Below are 27,797 nucleotides of genomic sequence, written 5' to 3'. Positions count from 1 at the left end.
AATTACCCTTTTTTTAGGAAACGAGCTTCAATAGTTTTACTATCCACCAGACAAAATCAGCTCATTTAGCACAAAGGTTGCAGGACGAGTTACACTCAGTGTTTTTAAATCCCTGCTCCTAAATAACAATAGTAAAAGAAGTGCTGATGCATCTACTAAAGACTTCTCAGGAGACGAAGCTGCTCAGATGCTGCTCTTAGGAGAAAGAGAGAGAGAGGTGGACCGACTTCTAAAGTCCCGACTTCTCTTTTATCAAACGCCTGGCTGCACAACTGTGCTCCTCCTAATTGTTTCCAGAAGACACAGGGCTTGTTTGTGTCTTGCTGGAGTGGAAAATGCCCCGTTTCCTGTTCTTTTCTCTTGCTTTAATAAGGAAGTGGATTTGGCCACCTGTTCTAAGCCAGAATCCACAGAGGAGCGCTGGAGAATAAAAGGTGAAAATCTCTGCCGATTTTCCTTCTTTTACTCGCACTCTCTCTGTCACGGTGACAGTGTGTGTGTGTGTATTTATATTCATGTCGTCTTTAAGGCTCAATGTGTTCTACATTAGAGCAAATCCAAAGTTTTACACAGTTTTGGACGTCAGTAACCCGAACTCGGCAGGTTCCATCACCTCAAATATTCTGACCACAACCTGGCACCCGTGTTACGAAACATTACTTGGACATTTGCATCACATCCTGTGGATAGTGGTTGAATTCCAGGAAATTCATACATCTAAAACTTTGTTTGTATTCACATACTCCCATTCTATTGCTAGATTACATGTACATAAATCAACAGATAAAAAAAAACAATCCCATTAGAGAACCGTACAGAAATACTTCTGAGAGTCATACATTTTTATTATGAATGCTGAATTATCTTAAATTATGTCCTCTTGGCTCCTGATAATCTTTCCGAGCGGTTAACTCTGACAAACCGTCCATGAATTTGCTGTGCTAGTGCCCAAACACAATAAAAACACTGGTGATATGTGCATCTCTATTACTGTTGCTCAAACTTATGATGTGATTTGTACAAACCCCTGACACTTAGTATTAATCAGTCACATAACTAGCAATATCTATAGAGCAAAACAAATCAAAGACTTTGACTATTTAACGAAAACTAAAACATAACTATATGACAGAAAAGGTTTCAATTTCAGAAATTAAACTAAAATTTAGTTTACAAACTAAATAAATAATACATTTTTTTAAATAAAAAATGGTTTGTTTTTACTACAAAATAGGTTTAATTATAGATTTATTTTAAAAGTTTACAACCTGTCTGTATTACTCATGAAATGCCACTAGATTAGCAATATTTAGAAATTTTATATTTAGAAAATTATATCAGTAACATTATTATTATTAAATGTGAAAGTACTAAAAGACTAAAACAAAAACTATAATAAAACAAAAAAATAAATTAAAACAATGAAATTTTATTAAATAACTTATATTAAAAAAACTAAACAGAAAACTGAAATAAAAATGTTTGTGCCACCAAATAAAAGAATGAATACACCAAAGATAATGATTAAATAAATAAAATCAAAATATTTAGATTTTTGTTTTGAATTTATTCTCTGATTTTATTTAAATTTTTTATTTAATCTTGTATTGCAATTACTTTATCCTCATAATTTTGGCTTTTTTCCCTAAAAATTCGATTACTTTATTCTCATGAATCTGATATTTGTTTATTGATATAACAATTATTTTATGTGGCACTAAAGCTGTTGTATATTTTTACAAAACACACTACAATAAAATAAAAAATTGCTACAAAAGTTTGTGATGCCTGGTATATTAAGAAAATTTCTACCTTTACAACCCATCTGTATTAGTACTAATATAAATTAAACACATTAAATGAAATCGTTAAGTGCATTGATTTTGGAAAGACTCAAAATAAACTAGAAGTAAAAATGTAATTAAAACATCACAATTATGCTAAGAGGAGGGCAATTTTGACTTTGCCAAGCTGACATACAAACAATTGTATCGCAAGGCTCTTATAATCCTCTTTCTATTACCCTACTGGGTATTCATCATGTTTTTATAGACACGCGCCACTCATTTTCCACAGAAAGCATAAAAATCCAGCGAATCCTCCGCAAACCTTTCAGTAAAGCGATCTGAGTGCCAGTGCTAGACAAAGCTGGCGTAATTGCTCGCACTGAAGCTCTGGAACCACTAAATGACTTCCTAAGATCTCACTCATTTCCTGTCGCAAATCTTTCTTGCAGCGATTTGCCCATTTGGTCCTATTTTCTTTTCGCGGCGTCCCTTGAGCACAGGCCAAGCTCTCTCGCTCGCTCGAACCCAGACGTCCCAATCTCTTCCCCCAATCTAATCCGCAGCACCAGGAAATCCAAGCGAAATGTGTCATTACTCTTTCTCCACCCAAACAGCACCTCAATCCTTCCTCCAGGAGTCCTGATGCTTGCGTCAGAGCCGTGATAAGTGCACGGCTACTAACCCTTCAGGAATCCAATGATAAAAGGCTTTTTAAAATAAGCGTAGAAGAAAAAAATCCCAGGTGTGATGGATTGTGGGAAACAGAGATGGTTGTGTTCTCTACTCTTGGGATGCTTATGCTGGTGGAACTGGACGTTTTACGCAGAACTGGGACGTAGAAGAGCAAACACTGTGTATCTGGGCACGAACTCCATCCTGAATGTTTTTTTTGGGGGGCTGAAACTCAAACTCTGGATGTGTTTGCTTCGTTTCTACACAACCGACCCAACAAACAATTGAGACATGAGCTGCAAATACAGTCAGGAAAATACTAAGCGGGTCAATCTGCATACTAGCAAGTCCAAACTAGTACTTGTCTCAACTTCACCTGTTAACTGACCATTAAATTTGGCAAGAACTTGTGAAAATTTTAATCAATCCGCCATTTTCAATAAGTACAGTTAATATTAATGGCATCTGCAATCGACTTCAAAGTCATCTTAAAGTGACAGTACACCCAAAAATTACAATTGGTCATCATTTACTCACTCTCATATTATTCTAGCTTCTTTTTTCCACTGGACACAAAAGAAGATATTTTGAAGAATGTAGGTAACCAAACTTGGGGGTAACCAAACTGGCTTTGAGGGTGAACAAAGGATATGTTTTTAATTTTGGGGTGAACTATCCCTTTAAAGGCATGTTTAAGTCCTACTGCAAAGTTTGTATTTACGAGTTGGGAAGTCATGATTACAATGTCGGGTGCAATCAGACTACTTTTGTTAGAGTAAGATGGCAATGTTCCTTTTATATACACTGTAAAAAATATTCCGTAAAATATACGGTAAAAAAAACGGCAGCTGTGGTTGCCAGAATTATACCGTAAAAAATACGGTAACACTGTTTTTAGTTTAACAGTTTTATACTGTTAAAAATACAGGAACAGTTAACAGTTTTACATTAAATTTACAGTTTTATACCGTAATTTAACTGATATAATATTAATATACCAACTTATTGAAGTACTGAAATCTGTTTTGTACCTTTGTAATAGACTGGTAACCACCAAAAGCAGGTGGTGATGAGAAAGTAACGTGATAAAACAAAGCCCATCACAAACAGCTTTTAAATAATAATATACATAGAAGGTGCAGAGTGTCATTCACACAAGCACTAAACACCATCATGGTGAGACTAGTTAAACTTAAAAATGCAATAAACATTATAATTAATTTAACAACATTATATGTAACATACAACTCTAGTAAACATAACAGGTAAGAAAAAAAATAAGAAACATAAGTTATTTCAAAGAAAACAAAATCTAATTCAAACAAAATTTGAAACGCAACGCAGAGAATTCTGGGAACGTAAGTTTACAGGAAAGTTTACAGGAAATTACCGCTAACCATTTAACAGGTTAGTACTGTAGTATTTTTACAGTTTTTTACCGTTAAAATCACAGTCATTTTTTACAGTGATAAAAGATAAAACTTGATGAATAAATAAAAAAAAAAACCCTAAAGCTATTACAAATAGGTCTAGTTAATTGAAATAGCGTGAAATAAAAATATAAATATAAATGAAAATGACAAATGTTGCCTTGGCAACTAACTGAAATAAAATCTGTTTAAGATCGCTACTATAAATTATAAAAAAAGTAAAAAAAAATGTAAATCTATAAATTATGCAAAACATTTTCTACCAGTCTGAAATAAATCAATTATTATTCCGTCCATAATAAACATGAAAGCATGTAAAATTAAGAAAAATGACACACACTTAAAATTATTGTCCAGAAATGTAAAAAAGAAAACATATATATATATATATATATATATATAAAAAATGAAACTTAAAGTATAAAAAAGCTAATAAATTAGACAAACAAGAAGACTTTAATGAAAATGACAGTGAAAATGACAGAATGTGTAAATAAAAAAGCTAAATATAAATATTTATAAAAAAAAGTAATCAATATGATAAACACATAAAATAACTAGAACTTGAAACTTAAAATATAAAAAAGAAACTTTTATAAAAATTAATGTTAACTGAATATATACTAAAAATAATACTAAAATAACACTGTTACAATGCTTTACATATATAAATATATATATATATATATATATATATATATATACTATTAAGATATATATATATATATATATATATATATATATATATATATATATACTATTAAGATATATATTAATAAAATGCACCTATAAGACTAGATTAACTAGAACAAATTATAGATTTGCAGTCATAAATCTAAAAATCAGCTGATCGCACAAAAGGTCACCAGAGGTCAAGCAGTTTTTTTTGCTTACCACATTGAAGAGAGTTGAGCGTGGACGCGGGAAGCTGGATTTGGCAGGATGCTCTTTTTTGAACGCAGTGGTGTATTCGAGCTAATATCCTCCCGTTCGCTGCCTTTGGTGCTTGTCATCAACCGCGGGAGAAAATTTGCCGATTTGGTTCAATAAGCATGTGCTCAAGGCAAATGATGTCATTGCTCGTGTAACCTGTGCTCCATTACAGGTAAATAACATAACAGAGATGCTAAATGGGTCTCGTTGGCTCATTACAGATGCGCCATTTAAAAAAACAGTAGGCTCTGCATATGAAACACAATCCTCCCTCCGGGGCTAGAAAAGTGACTGCTGTCGTTTAGCGATAAGTACATTCAGTTACATAGATGCTATTGTGAATCTGAGACTCTGATTAGCGTCCATGCTAATCTCCTGTGTGTCTCAATGGATTAGCCGCATGGGGTCAGGACTGTTGATGTATTTCCGTTCCTTTTCTGGTGAAATATCTGCTCACTCTCTCAGATAAGTATTTGCTTTTTACTTGAATCTAGCCGTGGGCTCAGGTTGTTCACTGCAGTGGAAACAAATGAAACAGAACATAAATCTGAGAGTTTAAACATGCAGGCTCTTACTGACAACACACAATGAGGTCAGATGGGCTTTTCGCAAAATGAAATGACTATAAAGCTTCATGGAAAAGCCCTTTAGGATGGATAAACTCCACCTCTGTCAATTTATTAAAGACTTCAAACGAAGCTTATTTTTTTTTTGAAAAACTCAATAAAAGGGTAACAGATCATGACCTGCCTTCACTGTGCAAGGTCAATGATAAACCATAATGATTTGAAAAAGAAAAATATTTAATATAATATAAAAAAAATCATTTAAAATGTAAATATAAATAAAAATCTCTCATCTACATTCATTATACTTTGCTCGTGTCTACAATCCTGAGCAAAAGAACTCAACAGTGCCTAATAACTAATAATTTTGTGAACTTCAATACATTAACAACAAAATATTGCCTAAATAATTGATCATTCATTCACCTCAGAAATAATGACAGACCTACTGCTCTCCCCTACACAAAAGTTTTTTTTTTTTTTAGTAAAAAGTATTGTATTGGTATCGGTATCGGCAATACTGTATCAACACGGTATCGGATCGATACCAAATTTTGCAGTATCGCCCACCACTAAGTGCCACTCTCAGCGCCGTCAAAATAAAAGTCCTGCATCAAACATATCAGCCAAGCAGAAAAACTTATCGGCCAATGATATTTAACGATATTTAAAAAAATTCCAAATATCGGCTGATGTATGTGTTCCCCGGGAACTCATGATAGGAAAAATTGATAGCCTGAATGCACTGTAAGTCACTTTGGATAAAAGCGTCTGCTAAATGCATCATTTTTTTTTTTTTTTTACATATCGGCCTTGGTGATATATCGGTTGACTTATAATAAATACACACACACGCACACACACACAGTTTTCTTTACACCTTACATTCTTTCCTTATATTTGACTGTACATATTCTTAATTCATATTTAAGTCATCATCTTTTGTTTTAAACTTGAATTTAAATGTATTTTAAATTTAAATGTGTGTAACATCACTGACCCTGTAATTGTAAATGTGATCATTTCTCTGCCAGAGCATCTCCTGTCCCCATGAAAAGCAGAGCATTGTTTGATCTTGAGACATTTGCTCTGGAATCACTCTAAACGCACAGCTCTGATCCGGCTTTCATCTTGGGTCTGTGTTATTTTGCTAACATACAAGTCTCATTATTGCCCTGCAGAGTTCATATAATTCCACTCTTCTGCTGTTTGCAACTAGGCAAGTCATATTAGCATAGCGTCTTTCCCTGATGAACAAGATACAAGCATGCGGCCATCACTCTCGATGACATTTATGACCAACAAAGGAACAGGTCTGGACTGGACCCGCAAGCTGTATGCGCAAAACAAGCACATTAAGAAAGTTTTCATTATTTATGTGCTACCTGTGCTAACAACTGCCGGTGGGCCGCTCATGCAGCATTTGTTTCCACATCTTTCAAGGAATGTTCAACGAGCGAGTCGTTTATCAGAAACAAGCAGCTTTCCACGGATTCGTTTACCCAGCAGGCAAAGAGTGTGTTTAATACGCCTGTGATTTAGGGTTGGATCCTTCTCAGCTTTAAAACACCACGTTGACCTCTGCTCAGAGTTTGTTCTTAGATATAACATATGACAACTTCTCCACCATCTAAGCAGTTTTGAGAAGCGTTTATGAAGCATCAGTAGACGCTGTAGGGAAGTGTCCTATCTTTACCTCTGAGTTGCTCAACTTTACAAGCCTTTACAAGACCGTAAACACATCTGCAAAGCGTCACAAACTCACTTTAATCCAGCTATTTATTAACCGTTTTTAATGGGAAATCAGCAACAGAATATGGTCATAAACTTTATACCACCAAGAACCATTCTTCCAGGTAAAGCCTTCGTATTTTATATTTCTTATCACACAAGATGACATGTGTTTTCTGAGATTTCATCTCGCAGTTCTGACTTTTTCTCTCTCTGAATTTGGGGTTTACAATTCCGACATTTTTCTTGGAATTCTGAGTTTACATCCTGCAATTTTGCCCCCCTGAGAATTCTTAGTTCTATCACAATTCTAAATTTTCTAAGAGTTCTAAATTTACATTTAAATTTTTTTCTGTTAATTTTTTCCTCTGAAATTTGGGTCTGCATCTCACAATTCTGACTATTTTTCCTTATAATTTTTTTATGTTTTTAGGTTTGAGTTTCCATCTAGCAATTCAGCCATTTTTTTTTTGTACAATTGTTTACACGTCATAAATAATAACAATTAATAACGTCACAGTTAATTGATTACAGTTGCGAAAACAGTCCAAAACTTTTTTTATATATGTTTAGTCTGTTGCATAAATAAGCTTCCATAGGTTAAGGTCCCAAAATACTAACTCTATTAAAACTTGCACTATTACAAATCCAGTCTGGAGGATTGATAACCCAAAAACTAGCAAACCGAGATAATGATCGCCACTGCACCAGATGATTCTTTCAGCTATTAGCGCAGCTAATGTGAGAAATCATTGTGGGTTTATGTGTAAAAAATACCTTTAGCTTGCGGAAGGGGTTGGAATGCAATAGAGAAACACTAAAGGGGGAAGTTGCGGCTAAGCTTATCAATCAAACAATACAGTTCATATAAATGACAGCAATAAACGCACATCCCAGGCTGCGAGCACACTGCTGTTCCCACGCGCCAATCGTCTCAAGCCTACTATAACACAACCTCATAAAAATCTTCAGCACTGTCGGCCGCTCTAAAATCAACAGCCCTAAACCCACGTCATCAGTGCTTTTTAGCCGGTCGTAATTTACAGCTAAGTGACTTTGTGATGATCACAAGACTGCGAGGAGTTCTGTTCAACTTAAATGCTTCTGACAACCGAATGATAGGCTGATGATTTAGAGGCTAATTAATGAAATAATACATTGGAGGCTCTTGTTGTGCTTTAATGTGTTCAGTATGGTGCTGGCTGATAAATGGGCCCTTACCTGATTGATTGGGCCAATTAGCACAAGTCCATTCTTGAATCGTTCTGGGAACAATAACGCTGTTGTGCTCCAAATCCAAACGGTGACCGAATACATAAAAGGAGTCTGTAGCTGGATCAGAAGTGATGGAAATTAACACAATATTACAGGAACATGATATGATCTCACTGGGCAATTTGCTTTGATGAGCATTAGATTAACTTTTCATCGATAAAGTGGGATTTTACTGTTGAGACCTAGACTAAAGTTACTTTTTTCCTAGATAAGAAAATACATTATTATTACAATTAAAAATATCATGGCCTATAGTCAAAAAAAAAAAAAGAAAAGTTAATTAATTTATTATAAAAATCTTAAAGCAATAACATACAATTAGACACTTTTCTGAAAACATTTGAAAATAATACTTTTATTCATCGCTTTGGATAAAAGCATCTCTTAAATGACTAAATGTGATTTTTTTTTTTTTTTTTTTTTTTTTTTATATCGGTATTGGAATTGTTAAAAACTATTAAAAGTCATTAACTGTTCTTTAATTTATAAAGCTAAATATAATAAAATATAAATATTAGATAAAACACTTAAAAAACTAAAATATTTTCAACAACAAAAAAAGTTGAAGTGGCAAAATTAATATAAAGAATGGTATGATTGGATTAATTTAAATAATACCTAAAACAAAAATTAAATAAAAACTATTAAAAGTGAAAAAAAAAATATATATATTTTTGGTTTTAAATTATCAATAAACAGAAAAAATTTAAATATAGAAATAAAATAAATTATTGAAAAATATAATACTATATAAATCATACTAAAGTGACACGGAATATAATATAATATAATATAATATAATATAATATAATATAATATTAAATCAAAAAGTTGGCAGATCTGAGTGACACATAACCAAAGGTACATGTTGTGAGATGAAACTGTTTTATTTTAATAAAAAAATAAAAATAAAAAAAAAACATTGTACTCTAGTATACTTAAAGATCTCTTTACTAGGACTAGCCTATTGGGGCCACAGGGCATCTTTGTTAATACATGTCTCGTGTTTGGATGTGAACGTCGCTGACCCTCGCTGTCTGTCTGTGGAGACGCTCTCTCATCCGACAGCTTTAGCTGGAGACGTTCAGCAGTCAGGACAAAAGGCTGCGTATGCAGATCCCATCAGCCAGAAGACATCATATCACTGACGGATGTTTACAATAGGGTCATAAAATATCAAAAACAGGAACCTCCTCGGAGCCTGTAACTTTCAGAAACCCTAAATCTTCCTGCCAGCCGGATGCATGCGGTGCAGACGCGGGTGAAAGTGTGAGGTCAGCTTCCCCAGGGCCCGACACACACAACACTAAACGCCTGCATTTGACGCTCATGCGGATTGAAAGCGAGCATGTTCCCCGCGACCCGACGACGGAGCGGATCTTAGCGTTAGTGACAGGACTGTCCCCACGTCGCCCCCCCAACCCTGGATATTCCTGTCGTCCAATCCACTTCCTGTCCCACCTTCATTATAACACTCAATTCTAACATTTGAGACTTCAAGTACCATTTTTAGGACGTCTACCTTCAAGTAATATAGAAATAGCAAATGTCCAGGTCATATTTCAACCTTATTTTAAAAAATTCACTCCAAAATCAAAATAAAGACAATTTAAAAAGTGAAGACGACTTATTTTTTTTACCATAAAGCATAATCTCATAATAATAGCAAAATATATAGATATTACAAACTTTTTTTTTTCTAAATGATCAGTGCTGTTATTGTTAACTGACATGGTCTTAAAATAATTTTTACTAATTGAAAGAAGACTGAAATGAAATAAAATATAAATATCAGATGAAAAACGTAAGAAATTGAAACGTAAATAAAATAATAATAATTAAAAAAGCACAAGCTTTATCAAAAAAAAAAAATGGAAAGCATAAAAAAGCGAATTCAAAATATTAATAAATAGTATTCTAGTGTATCAATACTAAAATAAAACCTTTAATATATATATATATATATATATATATATATATATATATATATATAAAATAAAATAAAAATAAATTCTAAATATTTAGAAATATTATTGTAGCATATAAATTATATTAAAATAGCACCAGTAATAATTCCCAATTGTAGTTATTTTACCGATTATTCTCATCGTCATTCAGTATTTTACATAGTAAGAAATGCTATATTATACATAAAAAATTATAAATACTTAAATGTATACTATTACATTAACTGAAACAAACATATGGGGAACATTTTAACGATAATTCGGTCTCAAAAAGGCTCTATTCTCTGAACTGAGATGAAATCAAAAGGCTAAATGAAACTAAATATGACCTTTTGATTTTTGACAGGTTTGACGAGATTGACCCCGGTCTGTCTCTTGTGCTCTGTGTCACTCTGAGAGCAACACTGTCCTTAAATCTGCTCAAGAGAAGAAGGTGAGAGAGAGAAGTGTGTAAAAGAGAAGGAGCTGATAGGAGAGATAAACACATACAGTAGCGCTTCACATCATTAGAGCGCTGGCAGTGACGCAGACGGGAGCTCAATTAGCCGGCACTGATTGTGCTAAATGTAGGAAAGACGCAGTTCAAACGAGGTTAGTCCGTGTGCCGCTGCCAGACGTGGTGATGAAGTGTACAGTCGTGTCCTTGGGGAGCACAGGAAATCAAACTCAGGCCCAACAGGAAGTGGATTGAGAGAGCGTAAAAACCTCCACCTGAGAACCACAGACCAGAAAGTGAACGAGGAGGAATAATGATATCCGACTAAAACGTGAAAGGCAGAGAGGAGCGTCATTTCTACATCGCAATACATTTCCATGTCTCCATCATTTATGAATGGAAGCCTGATTCTGTCACAGAATTAAAAAGAAAAAAGGTAATTGTGACTTTGAATCTCACAATTTTGACTTTTTTGAGAAAAATTGCAAGATATAAACAGAATAACAAGAATTTCCTTACAATCCTAGGTTTATATCTCACTTTTGTTTTTTGTTTTTCCGCCATGGAATAAGAAAATAAAGATATTGCAACCTTTTCTCCCAATTTTGACTTTTATTTCACAATTGTGAGTTTATTTATAATTACATATATATAGAATTTCAAGATTGTTTCTTGCGATTCTGAGTTTATATCTTGCAATTTAATTTAATTTAATTTAATTTAATTTAATTTAATTTAATTTAATTTAATTTAATTTAATGTAATTTAATTTAATTTAATTTAATTTAATTTAGCAGACACTTTTATCCAATGCTACTTACGTTGCATTCAAGCAAACAATTTTCTCTTAACACATGTTCCCTGCAATTTAGGTTTATATGTCACAATTCAGATATTTTATTAATTTATTTATAAATAATGTCTGATTTATGAGGCATAAACTCTGAATTGTGAGAAAAAAGTCTAAATTGGAAGTTTAAAAAGCTGCAATTATGGACAAACAGAATATGTGCTTTATAATTTTTAACAAACAGCAATTTATATTTCAATAATAGACATGCTAATGAGCAACTAGTTAATAGTAAGAATGTTATATGTAGTTATATGATATTTAAATGTCACCAAGTGCAATTTACTAAAGATGAACAAATTGCGATGTTAGTTTTCTTCAATTTTTTTTATTTGAACTCTTTCTTTATACAATCTAAATATTTCAAATAAACATTAAAACTAAAATATTATTTGAATTATTATCAGTTGAAGTTTTCACCCCCGATCAATTACACTTTCCAGCATGTTACTCTTTCTAAAATCCCTAACTACTGTAATAAAAGCCACTTCCTTGATGACATCACCCTCCAGGAAGTGACATCATTTTGGTGGGAAAACAACAGCCCAAACATCTATGAGTATTAGCAATGGATCTAAGTGTGTAGCTCTCTCTCTCTCTCTCTCTCTCTCTCTCATGTGTCTAAGCATGCGCATTAACCATTAAGTGCCTGGCCGTGAGTCCCATCTAAATGCTGTCTTAAGTGAGGGTCGGTGGGATAAGTGGCCATCTTTTTTGTTCAAAGATGGTCAAAAGTTGCTAAGTTTTGTAATGATCTTCAATCGTTAATGAAAACGGCTCCAGAGCTTGCATCACGGAATGATTAAGCAGCCAGCTCTAAAACATGCATGAGTTTAAACTCTCTTTCATTCTCAGGCTCATTAAAAGCACTCGAGTAGAGCGATGAGTTTCTTCACGTCGGACATGAAAGCACCCTGACTTGAGGAGGTAACACGTAATACTCAGCTCTTGTGGGAGACCCGGTCTTTCAGCTTTCTGCTCTCTGGCCCTGTGATCTGAGACATCGGGGAGCTGGCCTCAGGCGTCTGAAAGGACCCAACACGTTTCACACATCTATGATCCGAAATACAAAAATGAATAACACAATATCAGAGGAGGACAGGGAAACAGTCAGTGTCACTGTGGCGTACACTGTACTTCATTGAGGGTCTTATATTGCTGGTGTTGTTCACCCAAAGACAGTGATGACGAGAGAAAAGAAGCTTCATGGTTTTCTCACACCCACATCATTCCAATCAAGAATCTGCATGTACATTAAACAGTTCCTGTTAGCTGCAAAAAAAGAAAAAGCACCATAAATGCACCATAAAAGTAGTCCTGAGGTCATATGAAGGCTTTGCATGGGGAACAGACTGTTATGATGGATTCATGATGTTATGCACAATATATAATTTAATTAAGTTTTAAAATATTCCTCCTCTGCTCACTAAGGCTGCATTTATTTGCTCATATATACAGTAAAAGCTTTAATGTTGTGAAATGTTATTACAATTTAAAATAGCTGGTTTCTATGTGCATATATTTTAAAATGTCAATTTTTCTTGCGATGCAATGCTGAATTTTCAGCGTATTGTCTTTCAGTGTCACAAATCTTTCTAATATGAGGATTTGCTTCCCAAGAAAGATGATTATTATTAATGTTGAAAAGCATTTTTCAATTCAATTTTGATCAATTTAAGGCATCTTTATTGAAAAAAGTTTTTTTTAAACCTACTGACTTTTGAATATTAGTATATTGATGATAAATAAGTTATTAATTGATTTTACAGATTTTTTAAAGACCGATATTGGACATTTAATAGTGCACATTTGACCTTTACCATCAAAAAATGTAAGTTAATTAAAAAAAATAATTAATATAATAATTTAATGACAATGTAAAATACAGCAAATATCAAAATTATAATATATTTTACATAGTGCACTTTAATTAATATTTTATTTTTAGAATTTTTAAAGCTTATAGTTGACTTTTTGGAATATGACAGGCACGAGAACTATGAACATTGCAAGGAAAAAGCCTGCATGAAGTTTTATTTCCACAGAAAAATGAACTGCACTGAAATGGCATGAGTGAGAGTAAACAGGTAAAACTAGTATCTTTTGGTCCAGGAATACAGATGCACACAGTCTTTGATTGTTTTGGAGCACTATTGATTTGAAGAGCATTACGCACATGATTCCATGCTCTTTGGCTTTGATGTCCCTGAATCTAATCTGTTTTACCGTTTTCATTAACTATATAATGTTCAAAGAGACGTGTGGCTCCCTCGGGCAGCGGGAGTCGGTTCAACCTCAACACAGAGTTTACAACAGGGACGAAGGTCTCCGAGACCTGCTTCATTTGTCCTCTCTTGTGTGGCTTTTTGTGAAACATCAGCAGGGAGCACCACTACATGACATGATTCATGAGGAATTACATAAGCTTGTGTGAATCGAGAAGTCACCTTCAGGAACATGATGTTCGTCTTGAGTAATCATTTCATACACAGGACCACACTCATTATCATAATCTCTGTGTTAATATCTGCCTCACTGGCCGATCTCAAACAGTAAAACCACTGTGCACTTTATTTATCACACGATTCACACTCTGCATGCTATTGAATCTTATATGATATTGAATGCATATCTAATTTATGATGCCTGCTAAATATAAGTGTCATGTGCATTTGTAACTGAGATGTTCAGGACATGGCGTGAGCCGCTGGGAAGGTTGGTTGGACTGTAACTAGTAACCCTGATTCCTAGTACTTGTGCTTCCTCCATTAAACAAGCTGATTGATCACCTCGGCATTAAAAGATACCTGATAAACCTGAAAATGCATTCACCCTGAGGCCGAAGATGTAGATGAGTTCAATTATTCAACAGAACAGATTCAGAGAAATGTAGCATTCCATCACTTGCTTACCGATGGATATCTGCAGTGAATGGGTGCCGTCATAATGAAAGTTTAAACAGACGATTAAAACATCACAATAATCCACACCACTTCAGTATAAAATAATTCACTTCAGAAACGACGCATTTCTCCAAATCTGTTCCCATTTCATCTATTGTACATCTGGGATGGCCTGAGGGTGAGTAAATTCTCAGCCAATTTTCCTTTTTTGAACTATTCAACTATTTCTTGAAATGCTTTAGAATAATGTTTCACTAATGTAGTTAACTAATGTTGTACCTTGATGTAAAGTGTTACCACTTTTTCCCCCCTTCTTCTATTTGAAGTAGTTCAGACATTTCCGTACTTTTATTCTAAACGACGATACGCTCTTCGTACTCTGTTCTGGAATGTGCCGTTGTATTTATTTAACTTTCGGATAAATATATGCATCTATCTAACACCGGTCAACTCTACACTGAGCATCACTGGCCAAGCATGAAAGCAATACGAGCGCTAGCCCAAACAGATCAGCGAAAGAATAAATTCATGGAGAAATATTTCATGAGGGAGAGAGCGGTTCACATTTATCTGAGAATTGAAAAACAGCATCTCATTCGGTCACAGAGAAAGGCCAAAAAAAGAGATTCAGGGATCTTTGTAATTGCATACCACCATATTACTCATACTTTGCCAAAATATGAAGCACGCAAAACAACACACTACCTGGAATAATGTATCCCAGAATGCAAAGGACTCAACTCATTGTAGGCTTATTGTATGATTTTTGTTTTTAAAAACTCCTTCTGGGATCATACTTGGTCAGACTTTCAAAAGGTTAAGACTTTTTAACACATATTTGAAATAAAAACAGAAATAACTGATGAAAATTGGACACTGCTTGCAGAATTAATCATGACAAGATAGCAAACTACTATTTGAAGTTTCTATGGAAATACACAATGTTTTAATATACATACGCTCAAAAAATTACCCATTCAAAAAATTTGGGGTCAGTTAGATTCATATACAGTATGTGTTCGTGTGTGTGTGTTTAAAAGAAGTTCAAATGTATGAATAAAAAAATACCTAAGATAATTAAGACTTCTTATCTCACACTACTTTTTTTTAATCTCTTAATTGAGAGATATAAACTCAGTTGTGATATAAGTATAAAGTATAAGTTGTGATAAAGTTTCAGTTGCCCTTTTCATTTTTTTTTCTATTGCAGAAACAAACTTCCACACTTCTGCTCACCAAGGCTGCATTTATTTGATAAAAAATACAGTTAAATTAAATGAAATGTTATTAAAATTTTAAATACCTGTTTTCAATTAAAACTTATTATCAAATGTAATTTATTCCTGTGATGTAAAGCTGATTTTCCAGATTTTCCATTTTCCAGTCTTCAGAAATCATTCCAATATGATGATTTGCAGCTCAAGAAACGTTTCTGATTATTTTCAGTGTTAAAAACAGTTGAACTGCTTCATATTTCGTGGAAACCGTGATGCAGCATTTAAGAACGGCATATTTTTGTAACATTATAAATGTCTTTAGTGTCATTTCTGATCTATTTTATGCATATTTGCTGAATAAAAGCATCAGCTTTGTAGCTTTTGTGTAAATGTAGTGTGCATTATGCAGCATTAAAGTGTTTTGCAGGATTACAGTACTAATATGCAAATAAGATCAAGCTGATTTCTTGACAAGTTTTGCAGCAGAAAGAAAAGAGACTTTCTGTCCAGCTAGATGACGTTCAGAGTTATGTCACCTTTACACAAGACGAAGTGAGCTTGAGAGACGTGCTGAAAGTTTAATATCCCAGGAGAGAGCAGCCATCAGTCAAATCTATAGGAAACACGGTGCTCCACGTGTTCGGATGACCCAATCGCCCCGCCGCCGGATTACGGGATATTTACAATAATTCACTCTTTTGTCACCCTTGCCCGCCGGAGGTGAGATCATCCGTTATCACACTCAAGCTCTGACGAGGGCACACTTTTATTTCAACCAATCATTTCTTCATCTCCATCTGCCTCTTTCCTACGCTGCTGACTCCACTCTTTTGAACCAGCAATTTTCTTTTTTGCTCCTGGAAGCATAGCCTCTATTTTATTTATTTCAAACAGGCTGGAGGTAAAGACAATAATGTTACTGAATATTATTACATTTACTGTAGCATGCAAACATCCATTGCATGCATTATCTGTAATGCAGTGCTCATGATTTGACCTTCATTAGTGACAATCTTTCAATTTAACTCATTATTTTTGAAATGCTAAATAGATGTCACTTGCTAAATTAAGCAAGTTGAGGTCATGGGACAAGCATACTTCTGCCTGAAATGCCTATGCATAATGCATACTTTTTAATACAGCAGTGTGTGCAGTATATAATAAATCCACCCCTTAATCTGTAAATTCATACCCATGGTGCCATCATTTTGATTTTGCAAGTGACAACCAGCTCTAATGTCACAGTGAAATTGTGTGCACAGACGTGCACAGGACACTATTCAGAGTCCCAGCCTCAGAGGACACAAGATAGCAGTGGGATTATTCATTTATTTACTGTATATTGAAGCTGCCACACAGATCTAAAAACTTCACAGACATAACCGACTGTTTTTGTAACAGGTGTGTTTTTAACGTAAACGTTTGAAAGTGAACTTAGTTTAGTACTCACATGCTGTGAAAGCAGCTTTCTGTCCTTGTGCTTTGGAACGCGTGCACTCAGAAAAACTGTATTTCAGAAGCTTAAACTAATATGCATTAAAATGCATGATTTCAGCATGATAAACATGATAATCAGAACCAAAACGGATGTTTTTAGCAGGTCCTGGCTGTAATGAAGCAGCTCTATTCTGGAAAACGGGGCGGGAAGCAGCAGCTCATTTGCATTTAAAGAGACAGGCACAAAAACAGCACATTACTGCTTCCATTCAAAATAGGCATTTTCAATATGATTTAATAACTTATCTGTAGGGTATTATGAGCTGAAACTTTACAGACACATTCTGTGGACACCAGAGAATTATATTACATTGTAAAAAGGGGCATAATATGTCACCTTTAAATTCAACAATATTAACATTTGATTTGAGGACTCATTCACATCTGGAGACAGACTTACGTGCTTAAGTTGTGTTTCAATCCCTAGAAAGTACCTCTAATTAAAATACACTGATACTTTCCAACAAATGCTTGAACGTGTTATTTGTACGAGTGGGATGGACTAAAACCCTTAATGTTGCCATCCAGATAAACAGGTTTAATGTGGATAAACCGCCCGTGTGGTCATCTTAATCTGGCAGGTGTTCTGCTTTTTTTTGGGTAACAAAAACTCTTAATAGTACGCCAACACAAAAGTGCCTTTGTGAACAATGAGTCTTTTTGTATTAATGGATGCGGTTCAGCACGTAAGCGCATTTGTGCGTGTGTGCTTTGGATGCTTTCCCTATCCGCCAATCCTTCAATCCAAGTCCAACAGGGTAAAGAACACGTATACATCAAATAAAACTCTAATATTTGAAGTAAGAAATTAGTAACTGGGGAAAAATGGAAGTGAGAGACTCTTCCCAAGCCAAATCCAATGACAAGAGGCCGAAACAGATGGGTTACTGGGAAGTGTGTCGTCTCGCTGGTTCAACACTCATTTCTGGATTCATGCCACCGAGAAAATCTGGAAGTTCCCAAGATAGTGAAGAGATATGATCGCTGTCTCTCCTAAACACACGTGTTTTGGCAGAAACATCATGAAAACACAAGACGCCTGGATCTGTGAACACAACTGAACTGAAGCCACACTATCCAGACAACAGGAGGAATACAGCACGAGTCAAATAAAGGCACTCAGACTGAAAGTCTCCCTCCTTTTTTTTATTAGTCACTGCAAATCATTCCTGGAGAATCCAATGGAAACAAACTGATCAACATTCCACACAGGAGCTCATTTACAAGCTGCTGCTAACTAAACCTTCCACTTGTTATGACCGCAGAAATTAAAAAACAGAAAGGCCTGGAACAGTGTCCAATGTCTGCCAAGTGCTCAGTTTAATGGAACAATATTACGATGTGGGATTGAGATATTGTTTTGTGAAAAATGAACCAGTATTTCTTAAAAAAAAAGAAAAGAAAAGAAAAAAATAACAATATTACAGTTATGGGTTGAATTAGAGGCTAACTCGGAAGAAAAAAGGGCTTAAAAATGTCCTGTTGAATGATGCTTGTTTTTTTTTAACCAGTAATACTGGATTAATTAGAAGAAACTAATCACAAAAAAAAAAAAAAAATCTTTGAATTTTTTTTATAATACAGCAACATAATGATTGATATTGGTTTCACTAAAACATACAAACCAATTGAATTTTTATAATTATAAAAAATGAAAAATAATTACAATTAAATAAAAATTTATGAGAAATAAAAAAATACATTACAAAAATAAAGCAAACTTGCATTACAAAGATGCAAAAAAAAATAATCATGGTATTTCAGTATTTTTATAATGTAATAAAATATACAGAATAAATAGACTAAATACATTTACAATACGTAAAAAAGTTGTATTAACATTTAACACATTTTAAATATTTAACAAATATTTTTAATATTTAATAACTTTTATAAATTTTTATAAATAATTAAATGTTTGCTTTTAAAACATTTTAATATTGTGATATTAGTTTCAGTACATTTTCCATTATCTTAATGCAAAAAACTGTCATAATTATCAATTAAAAATTACAATTAAAATAATAAAATAAATAAGAAAAATAGCATTAAAAAAAGGATGAAAATAGAATACAAAAATATATATGCATTATGGTAATAAGAATATGTGAGGAAAAATGTGTCAATGCAAAATATCCATAAAAAAAAAAAAACAGGTTTCTTATTTTATTTATTCATTAATTTAGTATTTTGTGATGACATGCTTTTGTGAGATTTATCCATATTTTTTATTAAATTTGATAAAAATGGTAGTAATAATAATGAAAATCACAAAAAAAACAAAAGTAATTTAAGTCTTTCAAAATCTGCAAACTTCTAAACTTCTCTTTGACTTTGTGACTGACAGAGAGACAGACAGACAGACAGACAGCACAAAGGTAGAAAAACAGTGTCCACAAAACACATGCAAAGCTCCCATTCCCACAGTCGAGAAATTAGACAACATAGGGTAGTTGCGTGCAAAACCAACGAGAGACGTAAACAGATTACAGTACATATACCCCATTTATTAAGGTAAATGGCTTTTAAATGAAAACAGCATTTGTGGACGGGTTAGTGATGCCTGTTTTTTAAGAAATCACAAGGGGGAACGCAGTAGAGAAAGTGTGTGTGTGCACAGAAACAGAGTTGGGCTTTATTAAACATCTGGGAGTCATCAGTTTGCTTCAGTGCTGTACTGAATTCAGCTGTGAGTGCAAACACTGCTCATGTTTTCACTGCTGCCTGCTTCACATCTACACAACACCTTCCCACAGGACGTATAGGTTATGGCAAGCCGTTTTAACGTTTAATCCTTAATACTCCTATAACTTATATTGCTCTATTCCACTAAATACCATGACTTATTCATTAGTCACTAGTGCTTATTTTTGATCTACTAGTTACTTTTTAAAGATACTGCATACTTGTTCATTAGATAGTTCTTATTTCACTAGTGACAAATGTCTTTTTAAAAAGTATTAGTAAGTATTCATTAGATAGTAGAACTTAGTACTTTTAAGATACTAGTACCCATTTAATAGACATATAATAGAATAGTAATTACTATAACATATTTACTAGACACTAGTATCTTTTATAATTGTATTACTAGTAAGAAATCTTATTAAACATTAATCAGAATGTCCACTGTGGAGTTCTATCAAAAATCTTACTAGTAAAAAAAATAAAATAAAAATAATTCTAGTAACATTAGGGATAGGTATTAGTATCAAATAAATGTGTACTGATGTCTATTGAATAATTACTAGTAGCTACTCAATAAGTACTACTATCTGATTAATAAGTTCTAGTATTTTAACAGGTGTAATTATCTAACGAATAAGTAAATAAGACCTAGCAATGAATAAATAGCAACTTTTAATGCATCTTGTTTCCTTCTGGAGCATCAGTGAACGTTTGAACCTTTTTTAATAGTTGTGTTTGAGTCCCTCAGTTGTCCTTAGTTTGAAAAGATGGATCTCAAAATCATAAAGTCACTGCTGGAAAGGTTTCAAATATGCAAAGATGCTGGAAAACTGAAGAATCTGCAGGACCTGAAGGATTTTCTGAAGAACAGTTCTCAGTTTAACTGTTCAGAACAAACAAGGGACTCATGCACAACCATCACAAAACAGAAAGAGAGTTGTAGATCATCCAGGTTACCACACACAGTATTAAGAACCAAGGCTTCCCAAAATTTTGAATGGAGCTATTTTTAGATGTGGACTAGATCTTTTATGTACAATATCTTACTCAGGACAGTACTAAATAAAAAAATAAAATGCATTTAGTATGATCTCTCTTATTTTGCTAAAATAATTCAAATTTTCACAGATTCTGCAAAGGTTTCCCAAACCTTCGCATGCCATTGTAAATGTAAAAATGCAATACCTGTAAATATATATATATATATATATATAATTATAATTATATTTATATATAATTATATATATATATATATATATATATATATATATATATATATATATATATATATATATATATATATATATATATATTTTTTTTTTTTTTCGGACCTCTGCTTGTAATAAAATACAAAGGCTTTAATTGAATACCCCTGACTTATATAGTAAAAAAGAAAATACTTTATTTGTATGATTTTGTAATATCTGCATCACATATTTCCTTGTGTGTTATGGTAGATTGGTCTCTTTATAGAATTTCATTAAAGAAAAAACTTGGTAACAGATTAAAACATAGTCTGGATGCACAATAAACTTACATCTTAACACCTCTTTTTTTCTTTTTTTTTTACTAAGCAGATCATATAATATATACATTTTGTCTACAGCCTATAACACAGCTTCAAAAATAGCAATTTTTCAATACACAAGGTTTCTGAAAGTGATATTTTATTTGCAGGCCAATAAATGATTTAAGACTTGACTCGGACTTGTAACCAAAGACTCTGATAGCTAGTATATGATGCATAATTACAAACATCTAATAATAAGTACAAGCAATAGTATCTAATGAATGAGTACCAGTATCTAATAAAAGGTAGTTTCTAATGAGTAAATACTAGTGCCTTTTAAAAAATCTACTACTTACTAAAGAATAAGCACAAGTAGCCAACAAATAAGTACTAGTAGCATGAAAACAGATAACAGTACACTTTATAGATTAAATGTTAAAATGGCTTGCCATACATAGAAAGCTGTAAAACGTGTCCTCGGACGCAGCATGCAATAACCAAAAGCACAGAATCTTAATCTTAAAGTTCAGTTCAACAGCAAGAGAACTTTGTGAATCTGTGGTCACTCTGTTTAATGCGCTCGTAAACACACAGCACTGCAGGAGCGATTGTGGCCATGCAAATTCACACTTTTCATTGTCGTCACTTACTGACGTTAACAATGCAAAGAATCGTTTGATGCTAGGCATGGTCATAGATAGGAGCGGCTCACTGTCCGTAATGAGAGGCATGTTAGGCGGGACGTTTCCTGTGTGGTGAGCGCAGTTTATACACGGCACGGCAAGAGATGACGGGTCGAATATATTTGAGACGTTTGATGGAAGCGATTGAACAGCCACTCGCCCGTATTAGAGCTGAACTCTTCGCCAACTCGGCCTGCATGAACCCACTTCACTGCTCGCAAAATATGACGTTAGAATTTAATGGAGCAAGGTTGTTCAGTACAAAACAATATTTTTAGCCATGTTTTATTAAAGTCACCAGCTAGCTGTATTATTAGGTTGTTTGTACAGAGTATAACCTTATTTGATATTGTTTAAAAGCACACACCCTTGAAAGTATGTCCTGAATGCGATAAAAAATGTCATGTTAATTTGAGTTCCCATCCTAAAGGGTGACTCTGGAAAAGACATTTCGCCAGTCAAAATTTTGGTTGCATTGTGCTGCTTAGCTCCAACCAAAGAAAGAAATAATAATAAAATGAATTTTAAACAGTATAACATACAATAATATATAATTAAAATTATTAAAACTAAAACTAACATTTAAATTTAAAATGAATATATTATTTATTCATTCAAAATGAAAGATATATAATTAAAACTAGAAAATCTTTTTACTGTAATGAAAATTACATAGCAGTAGGCTATTTCATAATGTTATACTTTATGTAGTTGAGCAAAAACACCAAACTTTTGAATTATATTCTACATACACATCTAAGGGAAACCGATAATTTGAAAGAGACCCGGTATTTCGTGGGTTCTTCTCAGAACTTTGTTAATGCATCATGATGTCCAGCATGTTTGAACTGCAGAAGGAAAAAACAAAACAAGAGAAAGGAATTCAGTGTCATGACTGAAGCGCTGAACTCTGAGTTTTTGATGTGGCCTCCACAAACAAGCTGCCAAACTACAAGAGGATGATGCGTTTCATAATGCACGGCCCGTCTCTGGGGAGCATCTGCTCTTAGGGAACAAAAACGCTCACGCACATCTATTCATTATCAAAAGAGCTTGGCTATATTTGTACCCAATCCGTGTTACAGTGCCATGCACACACGAACACGCTCGCAGCTGAGGGCTCTGGCCTGTTGTCCATCACATGGCCCTGAGACAAACACAGTCTGGGGTTATGACATCAGAGCAGGCCACGGTTAGATCACACGTCACTGATTCACCACATGTGCTCCCATCACAAGAGCATCATGGGAAAACGACCAACAGCTGTGGTGCGCTCGGTCTCCAAAGACTTTAAAAATACTCAATCTTTGTCTGGTACCAGATAAATGTGTTATAAATGTAATCCTTAAAATAATTAATAATATAAATATGAATAAATAAATAAATAAATATATATAAATGTGTCTGTGTCATCAAAATATATGAAGGGACATTTTATAAAAATGTAATAAAAATTATTTAAAAAAATATATAAAAATTTTAAAAGAAAATCTACCAAAAATAAATGAGAAAATAGTTGTCACATTAAAAAGATATTAATAAAAGGTACAAAAAAAATAATACTATCTATATATATACACACACATATACAAAAAAAACTAATAAATATAAAAAATAAAAATATACATAAATTAATGAAAAAAAATATTAGGTGTCTTGTATTTTTTATGTTATTTTACTTTAATTTGAAATATATTTTAGCACAGCTGTAATGCTGTATTAACCAATCAGCATCAAGGAGCAGAACAATTTGCTTTAAAATCCACTGCAAATAACAGTAAAGATGTCACAAGGTCACAGGAAGTCTTTGGGGAATGAAAGGGCAACAGTGCAGATGGATTTGGCGTTTTCTCCAATCTGATTGGAGGAACAGAATTAACACATCTACCCATGGGGTTTAATGGGAGCTGCAGTGAAAGGCCTCGTGGATGATGTGATCGCTGGGTGGAAGTGAGACAAAAACAGTGGGAAAGGGTGAACAAAGCATCTCTGGCTTGCGTTAGTGCTATCATGTGTGCATGAGGCATTAGTTGTCTTATGCCAGTTCATCATATCAAGTGTGACATATCCAATTTGTTTGCAAAAAACAAGTTATGCTACACTTTGTGGCTGTTTAAGATGTTTCCTTAAACATCAGGACACCATTCGCAGAAAATGTAAGGTGAACCTCACAAATCTAGTCAAAAACAAATACACAACTAATCAATAGCGTTTATATATTATAACACGTTATTGACTGTATATTGTCAATAACAAAAAAAGCATAAATTTTAATAATAAAAATATTAGATATTCAATTAATACTGTCATTATATATATATATATATATATATATATATATATATATATAAATTAAGAAATAATATCAATAATATAAAAAAAGTTAAGCATTTAAGACATTTTTTTTACATTGTGACATAGTAGTAGCTTTGAAAATTACGTTAAAACTGAATATTTCTTTTTTTTTTTTTTTTTTTTTGAAAATGAAGTTTTTTTATTGGTTTTCATTTATATATATATATATATATATATATATATATATATATATATATATATATATATATATATATATATAACAAAACATACCAGTACAAAATTAAATAAATAGATACATTGTGTACAAAATAACACAAACAAAAGTAAAACTGAATATTTCAATTGTAACATTTTACGTGTAAAAAGCTCAACTTGAACTTGTATATGCATGCATGTATATTTATGCATATTCATTTTTTGGCTTGAATGCAAAAAGTAATACATTTGTATCCATCATGACATATAAATATTTCACAATGTCAATTATTTAAAAAATCTTTTGTCTAATTACCATGTCACAATGTACAAATAAATAAATAAATAAAATACAAATAAAAAATAATATATTCAGGTATTTAATGAAAACACATTTATAATATATTTAAAAAATGCCCCCCAAAAAGTAAAAAAATCATGCAGACACATAACAACAATGAGAATTTTCTATATGAACAATAGATTTCTTTTTTATACATTTCTACTGGGAAAGAAATAGGATCATATGAAATTAACACTTGCATCACTTAACTCATTGCCCACAATAACTGCTGTTACTCACACCATGCAAATAAAATCACAGCAGCCTCAAAGATAAACGAAATCTAATCACGGAGTGAGAGAGAGAGAGCGAGGCAGGACAGGAAATGACCCACTAGACCAATCAGGACAGGTTTAGGAGTCACATGACCTGACTGACGTCAGCACAGAGGTGTTGTGTGACCTGCATGCAAACGAGAGGCTTGTTATTTAGTAATCTACACTGAGACCTTTAACAATGAACAGCTTTCAGTCGTGCAGCAGATCGGCCTGGAAGCAACTCTTGAACTGCTGCAGCTGCATGTGTCTCCCATTAACCCGAAAACTCGACACCTTCTGCAGTCAAAGCTCCTTCTCCGAACCGCTCCTCATGCAGTTTCCAAAGAGTTATGCTGAATACAAGCAGGAAAGCCCAGGAGATATTATATTTTAAGTGATGCGCATTTGAATTTATTTATCTGACGAGTACAATAATATCATCAATCTGCAGTCGCCGCAAAATCCTGAGCGGCATTCCACCGGCATCCAAACCCTTACTTCACACATTCTTCGGGATCGCAGCCGTAATGTTTCTCTGGTGGAATAACTGCCTTGATAACTGCGGCCAATCATCTCCTAAGCCCCCATGGTTACAGCATTAATGAATCAATGAAGAAGCCTTCAGAAGCCTCGTGCTGCGGACAAGCAGAAACGCAGGGAGTCTGGAGAGATGAGCCGTTCTGACAAGACGTTGTGCATTGCTCTTGAAGCACTGGGCTGGAATTACAGCCTCAATTTTCTTGAACTTTATTAATCACTAAAAGCATTTTTTTTCCAACTTCCAAAAACAAATGTGGCACGGATGACCTCAGAGCTACGATGAGTTCTGGTTTTAATAGTTTTATTTCTGCTTCGACATGACAACTACACGACTGCTAAACTACATTTAAAATCAAACTTTTACTTTTAAGTTTAAGCCACACATTTCTCACATGTGAATTTGAAATTATCCAAACATTACACATTTAATATTAGTCGACCGTATTAAAAATGTAGGTCAATATGGCTGACAGTCCCTCTGAGTTAAAACAAACCAATATCCCGGAGTAATTCATTTACTCAAACAGTACACGGACTGAACTGCTGTGAAGAGAGAACTGAAGATGAACACCGAGCCGAGCCAGATAACGAACGAAAGATTGACTCGTTCTCGAGTCAAGAACCGGTTGCATCGGTTTTCGGATCAGCAGTACACTGAACCGAGAACCGTTTCTGACGGAGGAGCGGAAGATACTGTGTTTATTGAACCGAACTGTCCGAAAAACGGTTCGCGGAAAAGAACCAAACTTCCCATTACTACTGGTGATCCGAAAACTGATGCAACCGGTTCTTGACTCATGAACGAATCAATCTTTCGTTCGTTATCTGGCTCAGCTCGGTGTTCATCTTCAGTTCTCTCTTCACAGCAGTTCAGTCCGTGTACTGTTTGAGTAAATGAATTACTCCGGGATATTGGCTTGTTTGAACTCAGAGGGAGTGTCAGACACATTAAAAAAGTTAACAGCTTAAGTCATTTGCGGATTAATGCTTATTGGAGATGCGAACCGTTTAAAACGATTCAGTTCGATTTGGTGAACTGGTTAAAAAAGATCCGGTTAAATCGAATGATTCATTCGCGAACCGGATATCACAAACTGCAGTGTTTTGAACTGTCTTACAACAGACACGGAAGAAAAGACAATGCTGAATAAAGTCGTAGTTTTTGCTATTTTTGGACCAAAATGTATTTTCGATGCTTCAAAATATTCTAACTGACCCTCTGATGTCACATGGACTACTTTGATGATGTTTTTCTTACCTTTCTGGACATGGACAGTAGACCGTACACACAGCTTCAATGGAGGGACTGAGAGCTCTCGGACTAAATCTAAAATATCTTAAACTGTGTTCTGAAGATGAACGGGTTTGGAACGACATGAGGGTGAGTTATTAATGACATAATTTTTGGGTGAACTAACCCTTTAAGTCTGGTTTTGTGCTCCAGAGACACATATGTGGTGTTTTTGTAATGCCTAAATATAACAATTGACAATTAATTCATAATATCATTCTTACCATTTGGGATTTAAAACAAGACTATCTTTACTTACTAGGTATCCTTACTTTGAAAAATTATTTATGATGATTTTTATGATATTATTGGATTCTTAACTTTTGTCTTAAGAACAATTTTTGGGAATACAAATATTCGTAACTTTTTTCCCCCCCTCACGTTAGAAAATAAAAATAAAATGTCAGTTAAGAAGAAATTTATTTTTAAGGATGTATTGTGAATCCGGCCACTTGTCTTTAATAACGTTCTCGATTTTTCTTAAACATTTTAGTTGGATGCTTTTTAAACTACTTTACTTTCAAATAATCATTTAACGTTAAAAACGTATGTTTCTATAATGTTTGCAAAAGCATGAAATGGAATGTTTCCTCAACATTCATATAATTAACAAAAACATTTTTAAAACATGGATGTTTTAAATGCTCATAACCTAATGGTAACTTTAGCAAAAATAACACATTTGTATTAGCTGGTGCACACTAAAATGT

This window comes from Carassius gibelio, chromosome A4, assembly GCF_023724105.1.
Source record: "Carassius gibelio isolate Cgi1373 ecotype wild population from Czech Republic chromosome A4, carGib1.2-hapl.c, whole genome shotgun sequence".
Classification (NCBI taxonomy): domain Eukaryota; kingdom Metazoa; phylum Chordata; class Actinopteri; order Cypriniformes; family Cyprinidae; genus Carassius; species Carassius gibelio.
This window is presented reverse-complemented; position numbering follows the sequence as displayed.